At 35.6% G+C, this 26003-nt stretch overlaps 2 protein-coding genes across 2 annotated transcripts in view; one reads left to right on the plus strand and one right to left on the minus strand.

Annotated features, from left to right (window-relative positions):
- Positions 1 to 26003, plus strand: part of FAM227B (family with sequence similarity 227 member B) — a 197025-nt gene that overhangs the window by 79295 nt on the left and 91727 nt on the right. The window lies entirely within an intron of this gene.
- Positions 1 to 26003, minus strand: part of FGF7 (fibroblast growth factor 7) — a 61157-nt gene that overhangs the window by 2766 nt on the left and 32388 nt on the right. The gene's annotated exons all lie outside the window — the stretch shown is intronic.

Raw genomic sequence — 26003 nt, forward strand, 5'->3', positions numbered from 1 at the left:
TAATTGAAGGAAAATCTGATTTTTTATTCCATGCCTTTGCTTCATCCTCTTATTTATTCTTTTCACTTTAATTTTTTCCTTTCTGGAGAATAAAATTGATACCCACTTTATTAGGATTAATGTAGCCTAGCTATTATTTGTCATCTGTTTCACACATATGCTACATATAGGCCATTTTCTCAGCATACTATGGCATGCTAGCACTGGCCAGAGGTTATCCAGTTGAGAGTTCTTAGGCTGCTCGTATAGACTTGGGTCTGTGAAGAAAGTGCAAAGGAGTAATCTTTTAAAGTATTTATGAAGTATTGTCAGAATATATAAACCCTAGAGTAATTTGAGGACACAAATTAAGGAAAGCAGCCCTCATTTCTTAACTCCAAAAGTTAAAATTGAATATAAACAGCAAACACATCTTAATTAAAAGAAAAGAAAACCTTTCGATTCTATTTGCATTTGAAGAATGTGGAGCAGTAAAATATATTCAATTCTAAGAAATTCTATATGAGTTATAAGAATATTTATTTCATTCTAACATTTCAGACCAACAAATCATTTGGTTTTTAATAGCATAATTTTTATTCCCTTTCTCGAGTCAGAATAGGAAAAATAGCTTTCTGTCTCTAGATCTAAACAATGACTTATGAATTGAATTATTCAGTGTCATTAAGAATTCAATAAACTATTTCATTAAACACCCTGATTTTACTAAAAGGAAGATGAAGAGTAGTCAAAGACCTCATTTGCAGCAGCTACTGGCAAAACAAATGAAATAACCTAAATTACCAAGATTTTGGTCACAATTAAGCTATGCCTTCATAAGTAGTTGATAATAATAATACAATTGAGAAGCTTCTGGATAAAATATATTGCCATTATCTTTCAATCTTTCATGAGTCTAGGAAGTCATAATAAGCAAATTCAAAATGCAGGGGCACTTGGGTGGCTCAGTCAGTTGGGCATCCGACTTCGGCTCAGGTCATGAACTTGCAGTTTTTGAGTTCAAGCCCTGCGTCTGGCCATGTGCTGACAGCTCAGAGCCTGGAGCCTGCTTCGAGTTCTGTGTCTCCCTTTCTCTCTGACCCTCCCCCACTTGCGCTTTGTCTCTCTGTATCTAAAAATAAATAAACATTAAAAAAAATTTTAATGAAAAACACTGATAAGGAAAAAGAACTGAGGAACCATCTATTCACATAAAACAAAAGAATTCTCATTTCCACAGTCCATTCATAGAGTTCAATGATTCCACTTTATCAAGAGAGGAAGGTAATAGCATAAATAATAATTATCCTTCACTGCGTCTTAAAATCATTGCCGCTAGTAAAATTTAAGACCTGCTTATGATTTGGTACATCTTTTGAAGACCTCAATATTGTGATGAAAGCATAGAAAATGATGAAATTCTAGCATGTGGTTGTAGACTATAGATTAAAGAGGGAAGCAGTGTTAGGGGAGCACATGTGAGGATACTTCAAATGGCACCTACAGATCTTCCTCTTTAACACTGGGAACACTACGTGAATATTAAATACTAAAGAAAGTGAAAAAACATATTATTACCACATTGTTAAATGTCTGATATTTTCTGAAATACTGTGATGCTATGCAAAATTATTTTCTATTATTAACAAACAATTCTGTTAATCCTACACATCTAGCACAGCTAGAATTTCATTGTGGATTTAGGTCACATGTGATTTGTGCTTGACAGATTTAGGAACAAGATGTAGAAAACTGCCATCACTTTAAACTCAGTGTCATCATAAAACTCAACCACATTATCAGTCCCACTCCAGTAAACATAGCATCTCCCTAACTTTTCTCCTTGTACTTGTTCTCAAAATTAGCCAGGTTTGAAATGATCCTTGCCTTCTCCAACTCCTGTCCTTATGCTTTAGCCTCAACATCCATTGGGTCTAGAAGTTGAGGAAATGGGCATAGCAAAAGGAATGAGTAAATGGGATAAAAGTAATTTTAAACATTGCTGTCAAATATGTGTTGAGTGTTTGTGTTCTATCATATTTGCTGAAAGAAGCTCTGTTTGACATCGAGGTGGTTCATGCCATGCTCCACTTTCTAGCTGATCCTCTGTGCTACCAGGGCATCAGCCAGAAAGAATTAAAAGAAATGCTTCCTGGAACTCAACAGCTTGCTGGGGAAAAATCCAGGATGTAAGGACACCAGGAGAACTATTTGGAGTGACTTGGGACACATTTGTTGTTTTTGTCCTTCTGTCTCAATAGTGACCAATCATGTGTAATATAAATATAAGTTGCTTTTCTTGGCTAGATGTGAAAGTGAAAAGGCTTAAGATATCCTTTTTTTTCTCTGCTACAGCTTATTAGAGAAGATAAGCATTTTTAGAGAGGATTTAAAAAAATAAATCAGAGGGGAAGCCAGAAAGAAAAAATTCGAAAGAGTCTCGGGAATCCAAACTATCATTAAGAATATAGCAAAAGGAACAGATTGAGGTAGAAGGGAAAGATAACATACATGCTGAATGCTAAGCATAGTTAAGTGCCCAATAAATTGTTTTCTTTTGAAATGAATAGTTTTGCTGTTCTAACCAACAATGGTGAGTCTGGTCTTTCAGAAGCATTGGCAACAACATCTCGTGCTTCCTGTAGCAATAAGGAGAAAAACTAGTGGAAATTAGGTCGTTCCCTAACTAGAAAGCAATGGAACACAGGTTGGAGACAGCTTTTGGGGGGGGGGTGCTGGATATTCCTCACATGTATATCAAGACAAAGAAGAATTGGTGAAGATTCATTGAGCTAAGTGAATGCTGACACATGTGGGAATGAATGACAGCACCAGAAGAAACTGCAGATCCCTAGTGACCCTGAAGTTCTGAATAGGAACATGAAAGACATGAGAGCACAGGCGTTGTTTTCATTTCTTCTTCTGCTTTAATCTCATGACTTTAGAAGTGGGGAAAAAAAAAGGTATGAAAGTAGACACCTGGCTATTAACAATAGGGTTGAAAGTAGGACTTGCCTTTCTGGCTGGTACTTTAGAATAACTGAAAAAATGGGCTCCTGGAATTTTATGTACATTTTTTAAAGAGTGCATCTGATGGGAACATGAAGATGAGATGCATTAGTTAATATTAGGTTTGGTATGAGCAAATCGTTTATTTCTGAATGCACTAAACAGTGGGAGAAGTGACGACTCTGCTCTACAAAAACATTTGGGAATTTCCAGGCTCCATTCAGCTCACTGTTCCACAGTCACTTTGGTCTCATAATATAAGGCAGAATACACATTCCGGTTGGTGGATGGAATAAAGGAAGAAAATGTAGATACAAAGGGATTCTGCTAGCTGCCCTTCATGGAAGATTTCTGGGAGTTGCCCTGGGTCAACACTTATACAACATCAGCTAGAACTTGGTCACATGCAAAAACTCCTGAGAATATACAATAGTTCCAGAAAATTTATAGCTAATCCTAAACTTAATGAGTTACTTTAGGCAAAAAGAATTTCAAAGGAAAATGTATACAAAAGTTTTCAATAATCATAAAATATTGTATCTAATGAGAAATGTGGATTATTTTAATGTTTGATCTGTATATGGTAGTTTTAGGAAATAATTATATATTATATAATGGTATATATAGAGAGAATAATATATATATATCATTACATATCTGTATATGTATATGTGTGTGTATGTGTGTGTGTATAATGGTTAAGGTTTCTCATCCAACAATAAAGCCTTGACAGAAAATCATAAAAATCACTTAACATTTTTAAAAAGTTATTAGGGGCACTTGAGTGGCTCAGTCAGTTAAGTGTCTGACTCTTGATTTTGACTCAGGTCATGGGCTCACAGTTTGTGAGCTTGAGCCCCATGTTGGGTTCTGTGCTGATAGTGTGGAACCTGTTTGGGATTTTCTCCCTCTCTCTCTCTGCCCCTCCCCTGCACTTTCTCTCTCTCTCTCTCTCTCTCTCTCTCTCTCTGTTACTCTAAGTAAGTAAATAAACTTTAAAAAAGAATTTTAAAAAATTATTATTTTTTGATACAGTTCTTAGATTTAATGTGTCCAAGACAGTATATTTGGTCAAGGACATAATTAAATGTTCTGATTGGCCTAATAACCATGAACCTATTGTCTCCCTTCATCTTCAACACTAAAATTATTTTTAGTTGGGGCGCCTGGGTGGCTTAGTCGGTTAAGCGTCTGACTTTCGCTTAGGTCATGATCTCGCGGTTCGTGGGTTCGAGCCCCGCGTTGGGCTCTGTGCTGACTGCCAGCTCGGAGCCTGGAGCCTGTTTCAGATTTTGTATCTCCCTCTCTCTCTGACCCTCCCCTGCTCACGCTCTCTCTCTCTCTCCTAGAAATAAATAAAACATTAAAAAAATTATTTTTAGTTATCATACTAGCTCACCTATCTTAATATGTATATATCTTCTCAATCTTTAACATAGAAAGCTTAAAAGGTTTGGGGAAAAGAAATATCCAAGGAACTGGGGATTTTTGTGTGATGAAACAACTAAATATTTTTATCCTTCTCAACTCATGAAAAGACATGGAGGAACCCTAAGTAGATAGTACTAAGTGAAAAAGACCAATCTGAAAAAGCTGCACACTGTATGATTCCAACTATATGACATTCTGGAAAAGGCAAAACTTTGGAGATAGTGAAACGATTAGTGATTGCTGGGGGTTACAGGTAAATGCAAGGAATAAATAGGCAAAGAACAGAGGGTTTTCAAGGCAGCAGAAGTACTCTGTATAATAACATAATGGTAACATGTCCAGACCCATGGTGTGCATGCAACACCAGGAGTAAAACCCAAAGTAAAGGACTTTGGGTGATTACAATGTGTCAATGCAGGTTCATTAATTGTAACAAATGTACCGTTCTGGTGAGGGATGTTGACAATGGGGGAAGCTGTGAACCTAAAGCTTCCCTAATATATACATATAAATATATATCATATATATTATAGTTAATATATATTACAATTAATATATTAAATGTAATATATAATAAATATTTAATATATATTTCATGTTTATTTATTTTTGTGAAAGATAGAGAGACAGAGCACGAGCCAGAGAGGGGCAGAGAGAGAGGGAGACATAGAATCCAAAGTAGGCTCCAGGCTCTGAGCTGTCAGCACAGAGCAGCACGACCCAGGGCTCAAACCCATCAACTGCGAAATCATAACCAGAGCCAAAGTTGGAAGCTTTACTGACTGAGCCACTCTAGTGCCCCTAAAAATAAATTTTTAATAAAAAACGTTAAATAGTAAAGTTAAAATGCCTTAAAAACATAAATACTATTGGTAATAGGAACTATGAATTAACATTAATTTTTTTTTACCTTTTTTAATGTTTATTTTTTTAGAGACAGAGAGAGACAGAGTGTGACCTGGGGAGAGACAGAAAGAGAGGGAGTCACAGAATCCTAAGCAGTCTCTAGGCTCTGAGCAGCCAGCACAGAGCCCAACGTGGGGCTTGAACTCACGAACCTAAGATCATGACCTGAGCCAAAGTCAAGACACTTAACCTATTGATCCACCCAGGCACCCCAACATTAATTTTTAAAGTACATTAGGGAAACACCTAAAAGAGAATTTTTTTTTAAAAAGTAATAGCAATTTATACCATGATTCCTCATTTATTTATTGCAAGCATGATACAGGTTTAAATAATAAATAGGCAAAAATATTTAGATAAATTTAAGAATGATTAAGCCATGGAAAAACAGATAAGTCATTTTGAGCATATTCTTCAGTTTGTAAGGGTGATATCCTAGGTAATTAATTGATTCTATTGTTGACCATATGTTGACAAAAATATTAACAAGGCTAAATGGCTAATTTAACTGACATTGTTTCATTTCTCATGTTCTATTATTTTTTTCTTAAGTTTTTATATAGTATATAACATATAGTTATTAGTTTCGGTAGCAGAATTTTGTGATTCATCACTTACATACAACACCCAGTACTAATCACAAGTGCCCACCTTAATACCCATCACCTGTTTAACCCATCCCCCCACCCACCTCGCCTCCAGCAACTCTGTTTATTCTCTTTAGTTAAGAGTCTTTTTTTATGACTTTTTTTTTTACTGTCTCTTTTTTTATTGTATGAGCTGACCTCCCTAATTTTTTTTGAATTCTTTCATTCAGCTACCACAGTCATTATACTAACAATTTGATGTGCCCATGTAATATGTCTTACATCTTGGGAAGCAAATTTATTTTTACTTATACACATAAACTTCTCTCTCTCTTTTTTTTAATGTTTATTCTTGAGAGAGAGACAGAGCATGAGCGAGGGAGGGGCAGAGAGGAGGGATACAGAATCTGAAGAGGCTCCAGGCTCCAAGCTGTCAGTACAGAGCCCAACACGGGGCTCAAACTCATGAACTGCAAGACCATGACCTGTGCCGAAACCAGAAGCTCAACCGACTGAGCCACCCAGGTGCCCCACACATAAACTTCTCTGAAACATAAATTCAGATCCACAAAAAAAAAAAAAAAAAAAGACAAGCTCTTATATTTGTCTTACATATGGTAATAGATATACTATAGACCAGAAAACCACGTACAGTAAGTTTGGTGGCTAACTTAATATCTGTGCACTATATATGTTATCTGAACAACTCCTTGACTTTTGATTTGGAGGGCAGGATTTCATAAGAATACATAGTTCATTCTTCTGCAGATCTTTGTGGATTTGTAAAAACATCTCTTCCCACTCTGCAGTTGAAAAGAAGAGTGGTAAATTTAGTTTCTTTATTCTTGTATTTTCTGGAATAAGAGAGGGCACAGCACATGAGACAAAACAGATTAGAAAGTCTGGATTGATAGGATACTGATTCTACCAACATTACTTAATGCTTTCCCAAGCAATCTACTTTTAGATCTATGCATTTCCTTGTGAAAAATTTTTAAAAGTACATTGAACAATTAATATTACTCTTTCAGGAACCTTGCCATTTTCAAGTCTATCTTCATCCCAATTAAAGCTACAATCTTTAAAGGTAGAGCATCTTTTCATATGCTTATTTGCCATCTGTGTATCTGCCTTGGTAAGGTATCTGTTCAGATATTTTGCCCACTTTTAATTGTGTTGTTGAAATTCAAAAGATTTTTTAATATCCCTAACACCAGGGGCGCTTGGGTGGCTTAGTCGGTTAAGCGTCCGACTTTCACTTAGGTCATGATCTCGTGGTTCGTGGGTTCGAGCCCCGCGTCAAGCTCTGTGCTGACTGCCAGCTCGGAGCCTGGAGCCTGTTTCAGAGTCTGTGACTCCCTCTCTCTCTGACCATCCCCTGCTCACGCTGTCTCTCTCTCTCTCTCTCTCTCCTAGAAATAAATAAAACATTAAAAAAAATTTTAACACCAATATGTGAAGGCATAAGATTAACATGATTCTTTGCTCACTGTCAGAGGGCAACAAAAATCTGGTGGGCACCAGACAGACAAGGGCTAGAGAAAAAGGGTTTAGAGATGGGACAATATGAACATACTATCATAACTGGATCTGAAAAGAAAGCTGTCCACATATAATTAACAGTACTCCTACCATTTAACAGTTATATTTTGTGGATAGTTGGTCCATAAAAGAAAAACCAGCACACTGGAAGTCAAAAGAAAGCTGGAGTAGCTGTACTTCTATCTGACAAACTGGACTTTAAAGTAAAGGCAGTAACAAGGGATGAAGTAGGGCATTATATAATAATTACAGGGTCTATCCATCAGGAAGAGATAACAATATAAATGTCATGCACCAAATACAGCAGCATCCAAATACATAAAACAATCACAAACAGAAACGATCTTATTGATAAGAATGTGCTAATAGAAGGGGACTTTAATACTCCAATAACAACAATGGATAGAACAACTAGACAGAAAATCACTAAAGAAACAATGGACTTGAATGACACATTGGACCAGATGGATTTGACAGATATATTTAGAACTCTACATCCTGAGGCTATGAAATTCACTTTCTTCTCAAGTGTGCATGGCACATACTCGAGGGTAGATCATATACTGAAACATAAAGCCCTCAATAAATATAAAAAAATCAAGATCATACCATGTACACTTTCAGATCACAATGCTATGAAACTTGAAATCAATCTCAGGAAAAAGTCTGGAAAACCTCCAAAACATAGAGGTTAAAGAACACCCTACTAAAGAATGAATGGGCCAACAGTCAATTAGAGAAAAATTTTAAAATATATAGAAATGAGTGAAAATGAAAATACAACTATCGAAACTCTTTGGGATGTAGCAAAGGCAGTCCTAAGAGGAAAATACATTGCACTCCAGGCCTATTTCAAGAAATTAGAAAACGCGCAAGTCCAAAATCTAACAGCGCACCTAAAGGAACTAGAAGGAGAGCAACAAGAGCACCCCAAACCTAGCAGAAGAGAAATAATAAAAATGAGGGCAGAAATAAACAATATAGAATAAAAAAAAAAAAACCACAGGTGAACAGATCAATGAAACCAAGAGTTGGTTTTTCAAAAAAAATAAACAAAATTGACAAACCTTTAGTCAGGCTTCTCAAAAAGAAATGAGACAGCACTCAAAAAGACAAAATCACGAATGAAAATGGATTTATTACAACCAATCCCTCAGAAATACAAGCAATCATTAGGGAATACTATGAAAAATTATATGCCAATACTGGACAACTTAGAAGAAATGGAAAAATTCCTAAACACACATATGCTACCAAAATTCACACGGGAAGAGATAGAAAATCTGAACAGACCCAGAACAAGTGAAGAAATTGAATCAGTTATCAAAAATCTCCCAACAAATAAGAGCCCTGGGCCAGATGACTTCTCTGGGGAATTCTACCAGACATTTAAATCAGAGTTAGTACCCATTCTTCTCAAGCTATTCCAAAAAATAGAAATGGGAGAAAAACTTTCGGACTCATTCTATGAAGCCAGCATCACTTTGATTCCCAAGCTAGACAGAGACCCAGCAAAAAAGAGAACTACAGGCCAATATCCTTGATGAATATGTATGCAAAAATCCTCAAACTTGCAAATCGAATCCAACAGCACATAAAAAGAATTATCCACCAAGATCAAGCGGGATTCATTCCTGGGTTACAGGGCTGGTTCAGTATTCACAAATCAATCAATGTGATACATCACATCAACAAAAGAAAAGATAAAAACCATATGATCCTGTCAAAAGATGCAGAAAAAGCATTTGACAAAATACAGTGTCCCTTTTTAATAAAGACCCTCGAGAAAGTTGGGATAGAAGGAATTTACGTTTAAGTAAATTTATTCTCATAAAGCCAATTATGAGAAGCCCTCAGCTTACATCATCCTCAATGGGGAAAAACTAAGAACTTTCCCCCTGAGAACAGGAACACAACAGGGATGTCCACTCTCACCACTTGTTTAACATAGTTTACAATAGTTACAATTGTTTAACATAGTTAAACAATGTTGTTTAACATAGTGCTGGAAGTCCTAACATCAGCCATCAGACGACAAAAGGAAATCAAAGGCATCAGAATTGGCAAAGAAGAAGTCATACTTTCACTTTTCTTAGACGACATGATGCTCTGCATAGAAAACCTGACAGACTCCACCAGCAGCCTACTAGAATGGATCCATGAATTCAGCAAAGTTGCAGGGTACAAAATCAACGTACAGAAATCGGTTGCATTTTTATACACCAATAATGAAGTAACAGAAAGAGAAATCAAGAGACTGATCCCATTCACAATTGCACAAAAAACCATAAAATATCTAGGAATAAACCAAACCAAAGATAAAAGAGATCTGTATGATGAAAACTATAGAAAACTTATGAAGGAAATTGAAAAAGACACAAAGAAATGGAAAAACATTTCATGCTCATGCATTGGAAGAATAAATATTGTTAAAATGTCATTATTACCCAAATACACCAGCATTTTTCTCAAAGCTAGAACAAACTATCCTAAAATTTGTATGGAATCTCAAAAGACCCTGAATAGCCAAAGTAAAACTGAAGATAAGCAAAACGGGAGGCAACACCGTCCCAGACTTTAGCCTCTACTACAAAGCTGTCATCATCAAGACAATATGGTATTGGCACAAAAACAGACACATAGACCAATGGAACAGAATAGAGTACTCGGAATTGGACCCACAAATATACGGCCAATTAATCTTTGACAAAGCGGGAAAGAGTATCCAATGGGAAAAAAACAGCCTCTTTAACAGATGGTGTTGGGAGAACTGGACAGCAACATGCAGAAGAATGAAACTAGATCACTTNAAACAGACACATAGACCAATGGAATAGAATTGAGAACTCAGAATTGGACCCAAAAGTGTACAGCCAACTAATCTTTGACAAAACAGGAAAGAGTATCCAATGGAAAAAAGACAGCCTCTTTAACAGATGGTGTTGGGAGAACTGGACAGCAACATGCAGAAGAATGAAACTAGATCTTTTTCTCACACCATACACAAAAATAAACTCAAAATGGATCAAGGACCTGAATGTGAGACAGGAAACCATCAAAACCCTAGAGGAGAAAGCAGGAAACAACCTCCTTGACCTCAACCGCAGCAGTTTCTTACTTGACATATCCCCAAAGGCAAGGGAATCAAGAGCAAAATGAACTATTGGGACCTCATCGAGATAAAAAACTTCTGCATGACAAAGGAAACAGTCGATATAACTAATAGGCAACTGATAGAATGGGAAAAGATAGTTGCAAATGACATATCAGATAAAGGGCTAGTATCCAAAACCTATAAGGAACTCATCAATCTCCACACCCGAAAAACAAATGATCCAGTGAAGAAATGGGCAGAAGACATTAACAGAAACTTCTCCAAAGAGGACATCCAGATGGCCAACAGACACATGAAATGATGCTCAGCATCATTTATCATCAGGGAAATACAAATCAAAACCACACTGAGAAACCACCTCATACTGGTCAGAGTGTAAAATGAACAAAATCAGGAGACTCTAGATGCTGGTGAGGATGTGGAGAAGCAGCACCCTCCTATACTGTTGGTGGGAATGTAAACTGGTACAGCCCCTCTGAAAAACAGTGTGAAGTTTCGTCAAAAAATTAACAATAGAACTCTGCTATAACCCAGTAATAGCACTGCTAGGAATTTTCCAAGGGATACAGAACTGCTGATGCATAGGGGCACATGTACCCCAATGTGCATAGCAGCACTTTCAACCATAGCCAAATCATGGAAAGAGCCTAAGTGTCCATCAACTGACAAATGGATCAAGAAGATGTGGTTTATCCATACAATGGAATACTACATGACAATGAGAAAGAATGAAATCTGGCCATGTGTAGCAACGTGGATGGACCTTGAGGGTGTTATGCTGAGTGAAATAAGTCAGACAGAAAGACAGATATCATATGCTTCCACTTATAGGAAGATTAGGAGAAACTTAACAGAGGACCATGGGGGAGGAGAAGGGGAAAAATAGTTGGGGAGAGGGAGGGAGGCAAACCATGAGAGACTGTTGAATACTGAGAACAAACTGAGGGCTGATGAGTGGGCGGCGGGGAGAGGAGAAGGGGAGTGATGGGCATGGAGGAGGGCACTTGTGGAGATGAGCACTGGGTGATATATGGAAACCAACTTGACAATAAACTATGAAAAACAATAAATAAAAAATAAGTAAAATTATTAACATTGAAAAAATATAGAAGAAAAGCCAGAAAACATTACAGATTCTGTTCCCTATTTACAACTGAGCATGAAAGATACCCTAAGCCTGTCCGTCAGTATTCTCCATTCCAGGAACAGAAAATATAATACTGAATAAAGACACCAGTAGCAGGAATAAAAGGGACTTGAAGGAAAGGAAAACATTGACTTCATAAAAGTTTACAGTGGCAAGATCTTTGGAAGCCAACTACTCTATATGTCTTTAAAAAGATGCATTTACTCTATTTTGATGGTATTGCAAATATGTTGAATCATTGAATTTTTCAGTATTCTTTGTCGCGTTAGTACAAATTTAACCTAATTGGATTCTGCTTCATAGTAAATTATTTCTCTCAGACCCTCCTTTAATGAACATGAAGAAGAGTTAGTTACCAGATACAGTGCTCCAGGAGGACAGGATTTGTCTCTAAATTGAGCCTAGCACAGAATTAGTTCATAGTGATTTGCCAATGTTGCATGGATGTATCAGCATCACATCCTTCATATGCTTGTATGCAACTGTTAAAATCTCCCTTAGCTGCATCTTTAAGAGTATCTCTGGAAGAAGTAGCAGTTTTGTGGATGGATAGATAGATAGATAGATAGATAGATAGATAGATAGAACTCAGTGAAATTAATGACATATTTACCTTTAACTGGGAAATGATTCTTTGAAGCTAATATGTTTGAAAGTAGAATAATATAAGTTTCACATTGACTGCTGTAGATAAATTGTTTATGAGAAAATGAATGCTCATGTACCATTTTAAATGTATTTCAGTCCTAAATTTATTGTTAAGATAGTTTATGGGGCCTATATATAAACACTTTCTATCATGAACTAAGTTTTATCAGAATGTCAAAATTATGTAAGATACATGTACTTAATCTCATATAGCTGCCATTATTTTGTTTTAAGGTGTCCACCTAGAACATAAGGAGGTGACCTTTAGCAATGTGTACATATTATTCAAAATTGACTTCTTCAAAAGTTATAGGAAAACAGACAAACACCAAATTATCTTAGGTTCAAATAAATTTGTTCCAGAAGGTAAGCAGAGTGACAGATCTTTTTTTCCAGGCTAGAGTTTGGATTAGGATATGCTGTGCACATGCTGAATTTGTTGCCTGGAGGCAATGATTCAGTTTGATTTGGGAAAGAAGTGAGTTCACTTTCCCCATGTCTCTCTATTATCTTTCAGTTAGAGTAGGTGTGTAGAGATAGCGACTCCCAGCAGGCTCCAGGTTCTCTTACTTTTCCTGTGAACCCTAGAATCCACTATTGTAAGATAACACAATTAATATAATTTGGTTGATAATACTAATCTTATCTTTGGATCACTTTACCCCAAAAAAGCATGCCCCATAACTGTTAAATAACAGATCTAAGACAGAACCTTGGAAAGTACCAAAAGAAATTAGAAAATGAATCAAAGGCAGCAAGAAAGAAACACAAGTAGATAAATTGTTACCAAAACCCAGGAAGTACAATTCCCATCAAACCAGCATGAAACCTGAACTAGTTACAAATAATTGCAGAATTGCTGCTATCAAATATAATTGAAATGTCCTGTATAAGAGTATTGATGCCACACCATCATTTCGTGGGGAGTGGGGAGTGGGAGGGGTACATCAATTATAGTTCTTATCAATCCTATATCAATTTTGTAATGATATAAAAAACCACTTAAATGATTCGTTGTCAGGTTAAGTAAAAAGAATTATGTCATTCATTTAGAGATTTAATTCAGAAAACAAAGAATTAGAAAAATCTTTAGAAAGTACATTAGTGTGTGGTATGGTGATGGCAATGTTTTCTTTTAAAAGAATTTAAGCTGCAACAGCTGATTTCAGCAGGGTTAGAAGTATGCCAGAATTAGAAACAAACTATTCATTTGTGCAACAAATAGGATGATTCCAGTGGCATGTTACTAAAATATGTCATGAGACTATCCTTGAACTGTATTGCACAGAATTATATTTCTATGCCAATTTACTGACCTTTCTTATCATTTATTGCCTCTCTGGAACACAAGGGGGCCAGTTTTCTCCCTGAATCAGACAGGAAGAAATACTCTTTGTTTGCTCTGCAATCCCTGTACCTTCTAAACTTTTATTCAGAAAGAATTTTTTGTCCGATCATGAAAAGCATTTATAACACTTTACTACACTTAAAAATGGCCTCAAAATTATTACAACAGATACAGATGATATAATCCCAGAATGTGTGAGAAAAATATCTCTTCTCACTGCCTAGAAAACCTCTCCTGTTTTCTGGCTTTTCCCAAAATCTAACGTATCTTCAGTAGGAAACCTATATTTTTATTACATAGGATTTGGGATAAGGTTCAGAAATCAGATATACCTGGGAGAGGTAACATATAAACACAAATATATTCATACTGTGGCATAAACGACTATATCTTCTTTGAAAGCAGACTTTGATTTTGCTTGAAGGGAATAAGCACAAGGCTACCAAGAATGAATCTGAAAGGGGAAAATGATCATAAAAGAAAGAAGCTATGGAAACTTCCATTAACATTTTACTTACAGGTAGCTCTAGAAGTTAAGACATCCTAGGCTTTATCTAATCTATAAAGACAACGGTTGATAAAATAAACCACAAATCCCTCTACTCTAACTGTTAATGTGTCCTGTGAAATGTTGCTCTGTGGTAGACGTTTAATATAATCTTTCCTCTCTCCCTTTTTACCTTGTATTTAAATGTTTTGTCAGCCAGACCATAAGGAAATTCTAAACACTTTGGTTTCAGATCTTGCTCGTAATCAGGATTAAAGCATGATTTCAAGCCATTTTGGTCATCGGTTTTCTTAAGAATTTTTAGGCACACATTTTTTGCTACCAGTCTACACAGTGATCTTCTAATACAGAGTAGTTCTATTTCTCACAGAAAATCAAGTGAAGGAAAAAAGAGGAAGAAATAAATATTCTGAGTTTACAAAAGAAGATACTTATAATACTAAAAAAGAGATCTAGACTCCCGAGCTCTTACTAGAAACTCACATTGGCCCTCTCTATGTTAACCAAATATATATCTAGCGCTTCTGCTCCCATCACCATCATACCAGTCCAGGACTTACTGTTTGTACCTCAACTATTATTTCAGTTCCTGCCTAGATGCCTGCCTCCAGGGAGCATGTTATAAAAGTTACTGTTCTGCTGTGTAACTTTCAATGCTATACTCTATTGAAAAGCAAAACAAATTAAAGCCTCTTGTACTTGGAATTCAAAGCTCTCCAAAATCTAATCCAGTCTACTTTTACAATTTTCACCCATTGTTCCTTTACAACTCACAGGATCCATTGGCCCCAAACAAACTGACTTACTCATCTTCCTCTCCCAAACAAAATGCCAGATACTTTGCCTGTGTCTGCCCACTATACTCATAACTATGGAAAATCTCCATGTCCGTATTTTCCAAACATTTAATCCTCATGGACCGGCTGAATGGAATCATGTGATGAATTCTTTTAAAAATGCCAAATGCCCAGTTCCTACTTCTCAGGAAGTCTGATCCAGTAGGTCTGAGGTAAGGCTTTAGGGAGCAGTATTTTAAGAGCTTACACTAACTTGAGTGACACTTTTCTTTCAAAGCCAAACTGAAATTCAAGTTTCTACATAATGTTTTACATAGTTTTCTGATCTGTTATCTCTTTTACTTTTAAGAACAACACATTGCTATACCATTAGTTATATTCACCTCTGTTATTATTGATAATTTTAGCCCTTTTTATCATCTAAGTTATTTGAGGAGGCTATCCCTAGTACTTGGAAGGTTGTCATTAAATGCTAAAGTAAATAGAATGATACATAAACCCGTTGTAACTAGTGTGTCATATTATAAATCAGCAAATGAAAGTTAATAATTATTCCAGGATTAAGGAATTAATGAGTTTCCTAATCATACTAAATAGCAGAACTAAGATTAAAATATTAAATTGGAAATATGTGTTAAATTTCCTTCTAATTTTGATTATGTTTTTGGAGTTTATATAATTAGATAAGAGAGCACAAAACTCCATGGTTAATTCAAACAATAGTCCATCTCAGATTACATGATGCCCACTCAAAAAAGTAGAGACAAGCTCCAAAATCTCTAGTTTTTAAAGCAGTTGTAGGTTTCTCTTTTTTAGTTTTGGCAAAACCTTGCTTTACCTTATTTATATTTTTAGCATGCAACACTTCTGTGTGTAACAACTTCTTCATGTTTTCTGTTTGCTGTGTAATGTAGCACATCTCTTTCTCTGCCTTGCTTCTAGCACATTAAGGCTTTAGAAGTGCATGCTAGTCCTACAATTTCATGAGATGGCTAATAAGTCTCTGTTCTTCTTATCCATATTATTATGATTTCATAAACATTGAATATGGCTCATCTTAAATAAACATTTATTATTCTAGATCATATCCCAAATTTTTTAAGCTTGTGTCATATATGTCTTATATCACTCATTCATTCTAATTCTAGGATACTTCCATTGTACTGTGTAGTCTTTATTAACGTTAAGCAAAGAAGACAATATCTGTATTCCAGATGTAGATATATCATGTTGACGCAGAACTATTATAATATGTTCTGTTTTGTGTCTTACTTTCTTCCTGATGATGCCCATTATTTTATTGGTCTTTTGGCTGCAACTTCACATTAAGATAATATCTTTAGGAAAACATCCAAAGTGATATCTTGGTGCCTTTTTTGTGAGGAAGTTATTATTCAGAGCCTTTTATCTTATAAATATAATTTAAATTTCATCGTAAAGTATATTACATCCAAACTCGTCTGCAAATTTTCTGCATATATATATATATATATATATATATTATACGTTGCGTCTGCCAGCATTTTATCATCATTCACTTATTTCACTAATTTAAAGATGTTAGCATAATCTGCAAACTTGAAATTTTTGCTGTATATTCTCATTGTGAGGAAAGGTTGACTCATTTTATTGATCCTTGAGGAATATCACTGTTACATATTTTCTTTCAAAATATCCATTCAAATTAATTCCTTACTTTGAATTTTTCCTTTTTCTTTAACCAGTGATTCTCAGAATAAGCTGGGAGTGAGAGTAGGGGCAGACTTTGTTGGGCAAAGAACATCTTTCAGGGGAAAAGCTTTTGGGATCACTGGCACTTTTTAAAGCTATACATACTACATAGAGATTCTTAATTCCAACCTATTCTTGGAAAGGCATACCCTGTCCATTCAACATTGGACTTGTCACTGTAATTAGCCAAAAAAGTGATCTGTATTCACCAGGCATTTGGGGGTGGAAAAGGTTCAGAAGCTATTCAAAGCCAGGTTATAATAAGTATCTTACTCCCCCAGCGAAAACAATCAGCTTTGTCCCAGAATCATAATATAGTGACTTTAAAAAAAAAAAGTAACCTTGTTTCTCAAACCACATCATTTTGAAGATGAAAAATGAAGTCTACATGCTTATTTCCTTAAAGAACACTAAATAAATAGGTTTAATTTTCTTCTCACAGAAATTGTTGCCCTTCCTCAACTTCTATTCTGCAATCATTGTGCATATTTTGTAGCAACATAGCAGTGAGACAGGGAAAATTAGGCAGAAGAAACTATATGAGACAGGCAAAGAAGCATACGAGACTGTGGTGTTTGGCATTAATTTGCCGTAGTTGAACATACACAAGAGGGATGGCCAAGAGAAAAACCAAGAAGTATAGGCAGGGGCCAAATCCTTAAGAATTGTATGTGGTTAATTGATTTAGATTTTTATCCTGTAGCTGCTGAGGAACTGCTGAAAGGTTTAGAAAGGTGCTTCTACTAACAGTATGGGGGATTGCTTGACAAGAGGCAAGAGCAAAGAAGAGATGATAACACTGTCTAGGCAAGAGCTGTTGAAGCTCCAAGGCAGGGGTGATGGGAATGTGGGTGATGAGGTGAGTGTACTTGATTCCTGAAATAAGTGTACAGGCCATGTTTGCATAAATGGTTAATACAGATCCTCAGTCCTGTTTTGACTGATTTAAAACATAACCTCTTAAAAGACTTCCAAGTATAGTTTATACTTAGAGGATCTGATAATGTTGTATCTACTGCAGCACAGTTCCAGCATGCCAAAATTGAACAGATAAATGCATAAATTAGGACCTAGAGAAGAAAATGTTATCATTTATTTTGAATGTAAAATCAAGTTTATCATTTATCAATAATAGATAGTCAACCCCTTTCTGCATTCCAAAGTCTCTACTGGTCTAAGCTCCTTTCATATTCTGGTCTCTTAGCTGTTTATCTTTTAAAGCTGTGTTTTAACCTAATTGAAAGGAAAATAAACAGGAGAAGGAGGAAAAGAGAACAGTCATGGAATCTGTGAGTAAAAGTAAGTTAGTTTTCTCCCTACCAGTAAAAGTCACCATGACTGCCCTTACCTTCCTTCCTGTTTTCCAGTTCTGTGCCATTTCGAGTGGATCATGCACAAGGAATCAGGAGACACCATGTTAAAATAGAAGGATGAGAGAGTCCTAAGCTATATTTGCCCTTGCTGGAAAAGAGAACTGTGGGTCTAGATTAAAAATATTTCTGGATAAAGTCTCAATCTCTAGCCGTATGAGGAAAGAAAGGATCACAGAACAGCCCAATATTAAGAAACCTCATCTGAGAACATCTAATATCGTAGACATATTTTAGTGGCTTACTATTCACCCTGCAAAATACATTATTTTGGAAGGGATTTTCAGCAAGATATTTTAAATAAATGGATCCTTTTTCTTTGGATTTATTTGTGAGACAGGTACAAGAAAAGCAACAACCAGTTTCCCAGAGCTATACCTATTACATAAATCAGTATGTCCTGATAACCATATACAGATAGCAAGCTCTCAACTATTTACTTTTAAATTAAATCAATACAATAATTAGTGTAAGAAAATTCAGCTTGAATTTTCCATGATGTCTCTTATGTTTTACTCTAATATCAAATTTTTTCTAAAAAAAATCAAGATTGCCTTTACTTTTTTAATGCCTTGAGAGTGTGCATACTGTACCTGGCTTACAAACTGTTCTAACCAGTGTATCTGCAGTGATCATTCTCATATGAACAAGTTAAACTAGAGTGTAGACATGACAGTTAGCTTTAAGTGTAGAGAAGTGCCAGGGCATGAAATATGAAGTTTCTCAGATCAGCTAAAGTCTGCATTAAAAAACAAGCATGATGTCAAATCAGCCATTGATTTTTTATAACTTTGATAATGACCCAGGAGTATGTCTCGATAATAGTTTTTAAATCTAAATAAAATGATTCCATTAAAGTTTTGACTGTGTATCTGCCCTCTGTCTAGTGTTGTACGTGGATCTCTTGTGCATTATGTGAAGAACACAGAAAACAAGTTGCTAGGTCTCTGTCTTTGAGAAACGACAGAATTGTTTGGGGGGAAATAAGGAGACTACAATTAGCCTACATGACAGGGAAGACTCTAAATGGCAAAGTAGGAAGGAAAAGAAAAGATCGGTGTCACTAGTCTAGTCAAAGAGGACTGCTGAAGACTGGGTGGCCTTGGATGTCAATATTGGAGTCTGGGAGAAACAGATTAGAGGGAAATATACTTTAAGAATGGTCGAAGTAGGGGGGAAAGCAGAGTGTGCAGGGGAAAGCTGGCCTCACTGGATTAAACAGCATCCGTCCTTTGTGGTCTACATGGATGCCTGCTTTTGACACTGGATTTTGATATAGTAGAATTTGGTTTGAGTAGTAGTGCTTTAAAAAAGAAAAGCCAAGAACAAAACCAAACAAACTATGAAAAACTAAATACAAAAACTACTCTCTTTTTTTATATTTACTTCACATACGAAGACCATACAGCTTCGACCTTTAATATGTCTTCTCAGGGCAGAAAAATCATATTGCCAAGACAGAGAAGCTCTACAATTTTTACAAGTGCAAGAGGGATTTCAGAATTGTTTAATCATTAGTATACATGACTGGTATCAAGAGTTCTTTTTTTCCCCCCAGAATATAATGAATACAATGTGTGTGGGTTAAAATATTTGTTTTATGACTTGGCGGTTGCTAGAACATTTTTGGAATTCACCAGTACTCCCACCTCGAATATTTGGTAGTGATTGCTTGGACTGTGAAGAAATGTCAAAATGTAAGCAGTAAAAAGAAAAGAATCCTGGTATTACAGATTTAGAATTTGAGCTAATTTGAGTACATACATTCCAGAGATTATGTTTGAACACCAAACATACACCTGAAACAAGTAAATTATATTTAATTCCACTAAAACTCAAACTTCATCTTCCCTAAGCATGACTATATGTGTGTCTCAGCATATCGTTATCTGGGTGTGGATCAGTGATTATGCATGATATAATTAAGTGTACAGTTTGTTTCTAAGGCACCGAGTTTTTCAGAGCTTTTTTTTTTCCCCTTCCTAGAAGCTTTAGAAATAACTTGAGTAGGTACCAGGGAAATGGTAGCACTTTTCTTCCTCTCTTCAGAGTCCAGGGCTTCCCTCTCCCATGATACATGATGTTCTGGCCTGACTTTCCATGCACAGGTTGCCACAGAACTAACAAAGACATGAAGTCTGTTCTTGTAGAGAGAAACTAGGCAGTGGTGGGCTGTGGTGTCAAGGAGGAGGGTGACAGCTGTGGAAATTTTGTCTGTGTGCAGAGGATGTGCTGGTACATATTTAATAACTGATTCTCCAAAAGAAAAGAAAGGCTCTGATGTATAGTGTTTGCTGGTTTCCATGCTGTAAATACTCCCACATGTCCAGTTTCATACCCTTATCAAACTACCAACATGGTTTAAGAGATAAACGGGGAGCTGGAAGATGATGCAAACTGTCGGCTCTTGGAAGCCAAGATGAACTGGCTCCAGCACACCACTGCCTCCAGGCCTCAAGCACTGTGAACCATAACCTGGCCTTGGACCCTGAAAATGTGTGAGATCACTTTTTAAGAGCATCAGATAATAATGTACAACACTATACAAATATTAGTTATAATTATGCCCTCAAACACTCTGAATTTACTTAAGATCAAAATTTGCAAAACAATAGAAGAGTTGTAAAAGAAAACCAGAAGACTTTAATATACATTAGTTAAGATAAAATTATAGGAAACTATAGCCCCTTTATCAGGAAAGGCAAAGCATTTTCCATGATGCTGAAATGCAGGCTCATTTTTTAAATCACTTTTCACTCTTTAACAAAAAAAAAAAAGGAAAAAAGACACTACAAGAATGTTCAGCATGTGGATCAGGAGGTTCAGAAAATGCATTGAATAGATGCTATTCATCTATAATTAGTAACTATTACTAGTAAATTATAGGTGTTATAATTCTGAGAGAGCTTTTGATTTTGCTGCAGGCTTAAGTGGTTATGCTTGAGAGAGCACTAACAGAGAGACATGTACAATGTACTATATGCACACTTCTCCTCTAGGACAGCTTACACCTGCAGGCCCACGGCAGTGTGGTAGGAGAAATGGGTACATACCCACAGTGTCTCTCCTGGACCAAGACTGAGAGCATTTTGAAATTTCCCAGGAAACCCATTAGGTATTTTGTAATGTTTGTCCTATCACCAAAGAAGAGGATATGGTCAAGTATTAATTACATAAGAGTAGCCTTTTAGAAATAGACGGAATATAAGAATAATCACAGGAATTGTCTTCTTGATATGGATAGCAGATGAATATTATTTGCAATCAGTGGTAATTTTTCTCAAATAGCCTAATAAACATTAATTAAAGTATTAATGAATAATTTAAAATACAGTAAAACCTTGGATTCTGAGTAACATGTTCTGCAAGTGTTGGGCAAGACAAGCAAACATTTCTAATAATTTTTCACTTGATAAATGAGCCATGTCTTGCAATATGAGTAGTATGTGACACCAAATGTCACGTGATCACAACTGAGCCAATAGTTCTTGAAATTCGCCTTGACTTACGAATGCTTTGGATTACAAGCATGTTTCTGGAATATATTATGCTTACAAACCACAGTTTTACTGTAATTAATAAGAATAATAATTAAAATAATTGATTACTTATAATTAAAGATATTGGATAGCCTAATGAGAAAATAGACAAAATACTTGAGAAGGAAAAACCTTGGAATTTATCTGCAAGAATTATTTTTTTGTCTATAAATTGAATTTATTTAGAATAAATTTCTAAAAGACAAGATTGTAGGAACTTCAAAAGTATCCACAACTGTAACTAATCCCATTGCTATTATGAAACATTATCATAAAGTTGATTTTGAGCTTTGTGTCTGATGTATTACATTTCACTTAGTCTGAAAGGCAGAAAATATGGGAACTTAAAGTTCACTCTGATTTCTATAAAGACAAGAGCTTGGCAATGGTAAAAAGCAATTTCTAGTCATTGCATTCTTAAAGAGTTTCTTGTACTGAATATTATCTTAAAATACATGCAGTGTGTTGAATCTTAAATTGAGAAAGAGGGAACAGGAAAATCTTGGATGAAAAATAATCCAAATAAAACTGAAACCTCTAAATGATAATTAATTAGAAACACAAGTTAACTAGGCTGGAAGTGCATGTTTATGAGTTTAAATGACCTTTAAAGATGACTCAAGGCCAAATAATAGCTTATTTGTGGATTATGACTATTTAAATGTACTATTTTTTTGGTTCTTTTTCCTCAGGGAACCAATTGTTTATGTTGGTAATTATGAATACCTTGATTTATCCATGTTATCTAGCCGAAGCCCTATCTCAGCAGCTTTCACTAAGTTTTCAGAGAATTTTTACGTATTTTATCTCATTTGATTTCCCCAACACTTTGGCTCTGCAGTGAATATTGTGATGGAAAAAAAATTCTCTAAAGAAAGTATTACCTACCCAAGGAAAAATAACATCAGTAATAGGTTTAATACATTTGATATACACATTAGTTTGATTATTTTAACCATTAGTGTTCTGTTTTTGTTTTTTTGTTTTTGTTTTTGTTTTTTTGCTGTCATAAACCCCTTCCCAAAATACATCATTTAATTGAGGACTAGAGAAACTCCTAGGTTTCTTTAATATAATACATTTATGAACTCTCTTAGTTTTAGATAGTATAATAAACAATGCCCTCAACATTCACCTTCTCTGTTTTCTAAGTACTGAATCAATAATTCATTGGATATCTACTGTCATTGAGATCTTGGGACCACTTCAAAGACTCTGATGCTCACACTCAGTTAATAAACTCATTTTCCAGGTCTGTACTCTGTGGGTTCTCTCCTCTTGAGAAGCAGAAGTGGAAAAGTTTCTGTTGTTTAAGAAATTTGACGTACATTCATTTTTTTGAAGAAACCATGGCTACAAGTTTTTAAGAACTGACATAAGTATATTTTACCAAATTTCACATTTAGTCCTCTTGATTTTCCTATTTTAATGGCATTACAGTTTTCCCAGCCATTCAGCTTTTAAATTTAAATACTTTTTAAAAAATTCTTATTTTTTGGGACACCTGCATGACTCAGTCAGTTAAATGTCCAACTCTTGATTTCAGCTTGGTTCATGATCTCATGGTTGTGAGATCAAGCCCCCTGTCCAGGCTCTGTGCTTGACATGGAGCCAACTTGAGTTCTCTCTGTCTTTCTGTCTCCATCTCTCTCTCTCTGTCTCTGTCTCTCTCCCTCTCCCTCTCCCTCTGCCCCTCCACTGCTCATGTGTATTTTCCCTCTCTCTCTCTTTTTCTTTCTCTCTCTCTCAAAATAAAGAAATTTTTTTTAAAAATTCCTATTTCTCATCTACCATATCTAATTTCCACTCTCCATGAATTCCATGTATGGGAAGTTTTACCCATTTTTTTCCCATTTCTATTACTAACACCATTGCTACCACCTTGGGAATGTTATAGTATTAATTGAACTCTCTCTCCTACCCTACTCTCTTCGATTACAATCCATCCACTAAACAGCTTTCTGCTTTCCTAAAGAAACAATGTGTTCCATAAGCTTTTAACAATTACCACTGTCCATGAAATGAAATGCAAAGTCCTTGCCTTGCATTATAGAGTATTCATCTTAACACCATGGTGTAATAATAAAAACAATATTGGCTTTGAGACATGGCTTGAAATCCAGATTATCTACTCCCTCCAGTCCTGTATATTAAGCAAGGTAAGAAACTCTTCCAATTCTGAGTTTCCTTCTCTGTAATATGGACATGATCCTATCGATTTTTTAAGAAATTAAAATAGGTTAGATTTTCTGTGTAATATACTTGACACAGCACCAAACACATTGTGGGAATGGTTACCTATCCTTCTCCAGTCTGATCACTCATTAAGAAAATTAAACTGTCACTGATTCTCACAACTCTAAACCTTTTGTTCGCTCAGCCTGCAGTATGACCTTCAACCCTACAATCACTCATCTGTCAACATCCTGTTCATCTTTTTAAAAAAAAGTTTAAGGTTTCATTTATTTTTGAGAGAGATAGAGACAGCATAAGCAGGGGAGGGTCAGAGAGAGAGGGAGACACAGAATCCAAAGACAGGCTCCAGGCTCTGAGCTAGCTGTCAGCACAGAGCTGGATGCGGGGCTCGAACTGATGAACCCTGAGATCATGACCTGAGCCAAAGTTGGACGTTTAATCAAGTGAGCCACCCAGGCGCCCCTCAAAGTGAAGATCAAGGGCCTAATCCTTCCCTGTTTTGCTCTTTTCAGAATCTCCAAAATATATCTCTCACTTTTTTAAGAAAGAACATTCATCTTGTCCTGCCTTATTTTATAGTTACTTGTGTAGGTAACACCATCTTTCCTTTTAGAACCTTAACTTCAGAAAGAAAAGTCAAAAAACATCCCTTGAGTATTTGATACAGAGAGTGAGAGGGAGAGAGTCTGGAATGTTTCCCCATAGAAGAAATACTACATTTGTTGAATGAATGGAAATATAATTTTTAAGAAATTTTACTTCAAATGTGTTACATACATCACACGGCATTTTACATTAACCTTTCTTAACCTGTCAAGTAATTTTAATTGGCAAATACAACTTGTCATACAAGACACTTTCCAGCTGCTTTCTCTTTCCATCATTCCTTTCAACTTCTAAATGTAATTCTCCACTTCTATTTCTTTCACAAAAGATGCTGTTATGATCATTAAACACATTATGGGAATTTGAGTAATTATTCAAGTCTCAAGGTGAAATAGGGTACAAAAATGAAATGCTGGAAATATACTGTAATTAACTCTAAAATATAGTGGATTTGGAATAATGACCAAAAAAAAAAACCTCTGTAAAATGCACTTAACAAAAATTGAATCCCGTAATAGAGTATACAATTACTTTAAAATTTTAGAATGTCTCTTAAGAGTAGTCATAAAAGGCAAAAACACACGAAAGCATGTAACAGCATGTTGAGCTGTTAGTTATTTATGTCAATGGAAAGCTATTCCAGAATTTTCCTGATATTCCCCCTCCACAATATAGTTTCCATTCTGAAGGAGTTTCCAACACATTTTAAGCTGTACAGTGAAAATTGGAAGGAGCATATGTCTGGTACCAAAAGTGTAACAAAAAAGAATAGAGCCATAGTTTAATAGTACCCAACAGTGAAATGATGGCATATTTGAGACAAACTGAAAATTTTCTCCTATTGACTATACCAAAAGTAGAGCAGTTTTTCTAAGAGTTTATTTTCTTATTTCTCCTACTTTGAGCAAGGAGCATGCACAGCTACTTAAAAACACCAGAAGCATACATTTGTTTTAAAAACTACCATTTAAAACTATGTGTGTTTAGAAGTATGAGATGTTAGATAAAAAATTAAATTGTTAAAAATATTTCTTAAAAGACTCTCTATATTCTTGGTTATAACTGATGATAGGTCTAACCATGAATTCAGTTTAAAAACTATTGTCTTATATTGCTCAGAGTGCTGTATTTAAGCACTCACATAGTATAGCACTTTGCTACTTTAACATGCCCTTACTAAACTTGCATTACTTATGAGAAGACACAAATTATTTTGAAAAACACGGGCTTTTGATCTGTTTTTTTTTTTTAAAGTACATGGTGTGGGTGCTTGGGTGGCTCAGTCGGTTGAGCATCCGACTTCAGGTCATGATCTCATGGTTCTTGGGTTCGAGCCCCGCGTCTGGCACTTTGCTGACAGCTAGCTCAGAGCCTGGAGCCTGCTTCAGATTCTGTGTCTCCCTCTCTCTGACCCTCCCTTGTTCATGCTGTCTCTCTCAGAAAGAATAAAAAATTTAAAAAAAACTTTAAAGTACATAGTGTTTCTCAAAAAATAGATATTTTAAAAAGGAGATCAATGTAGAGATACCGGTTGACCTTGCTTT

Source organism: Hyaena hyaena, unplaced genomic scaffold (assembly GCF_003009895.1).
Source record: "Hyaena hyaena isolate Hyena2069 unplaced genomic scaffold, ASM300989v1 scaffold_120, whole genome shotgun sequence".
NCBI lineage: Eukaryota > Metazoa > Chordata > Mammalia > Carnivora > Hyaenidae > Hyaena > Hyaena hyaena.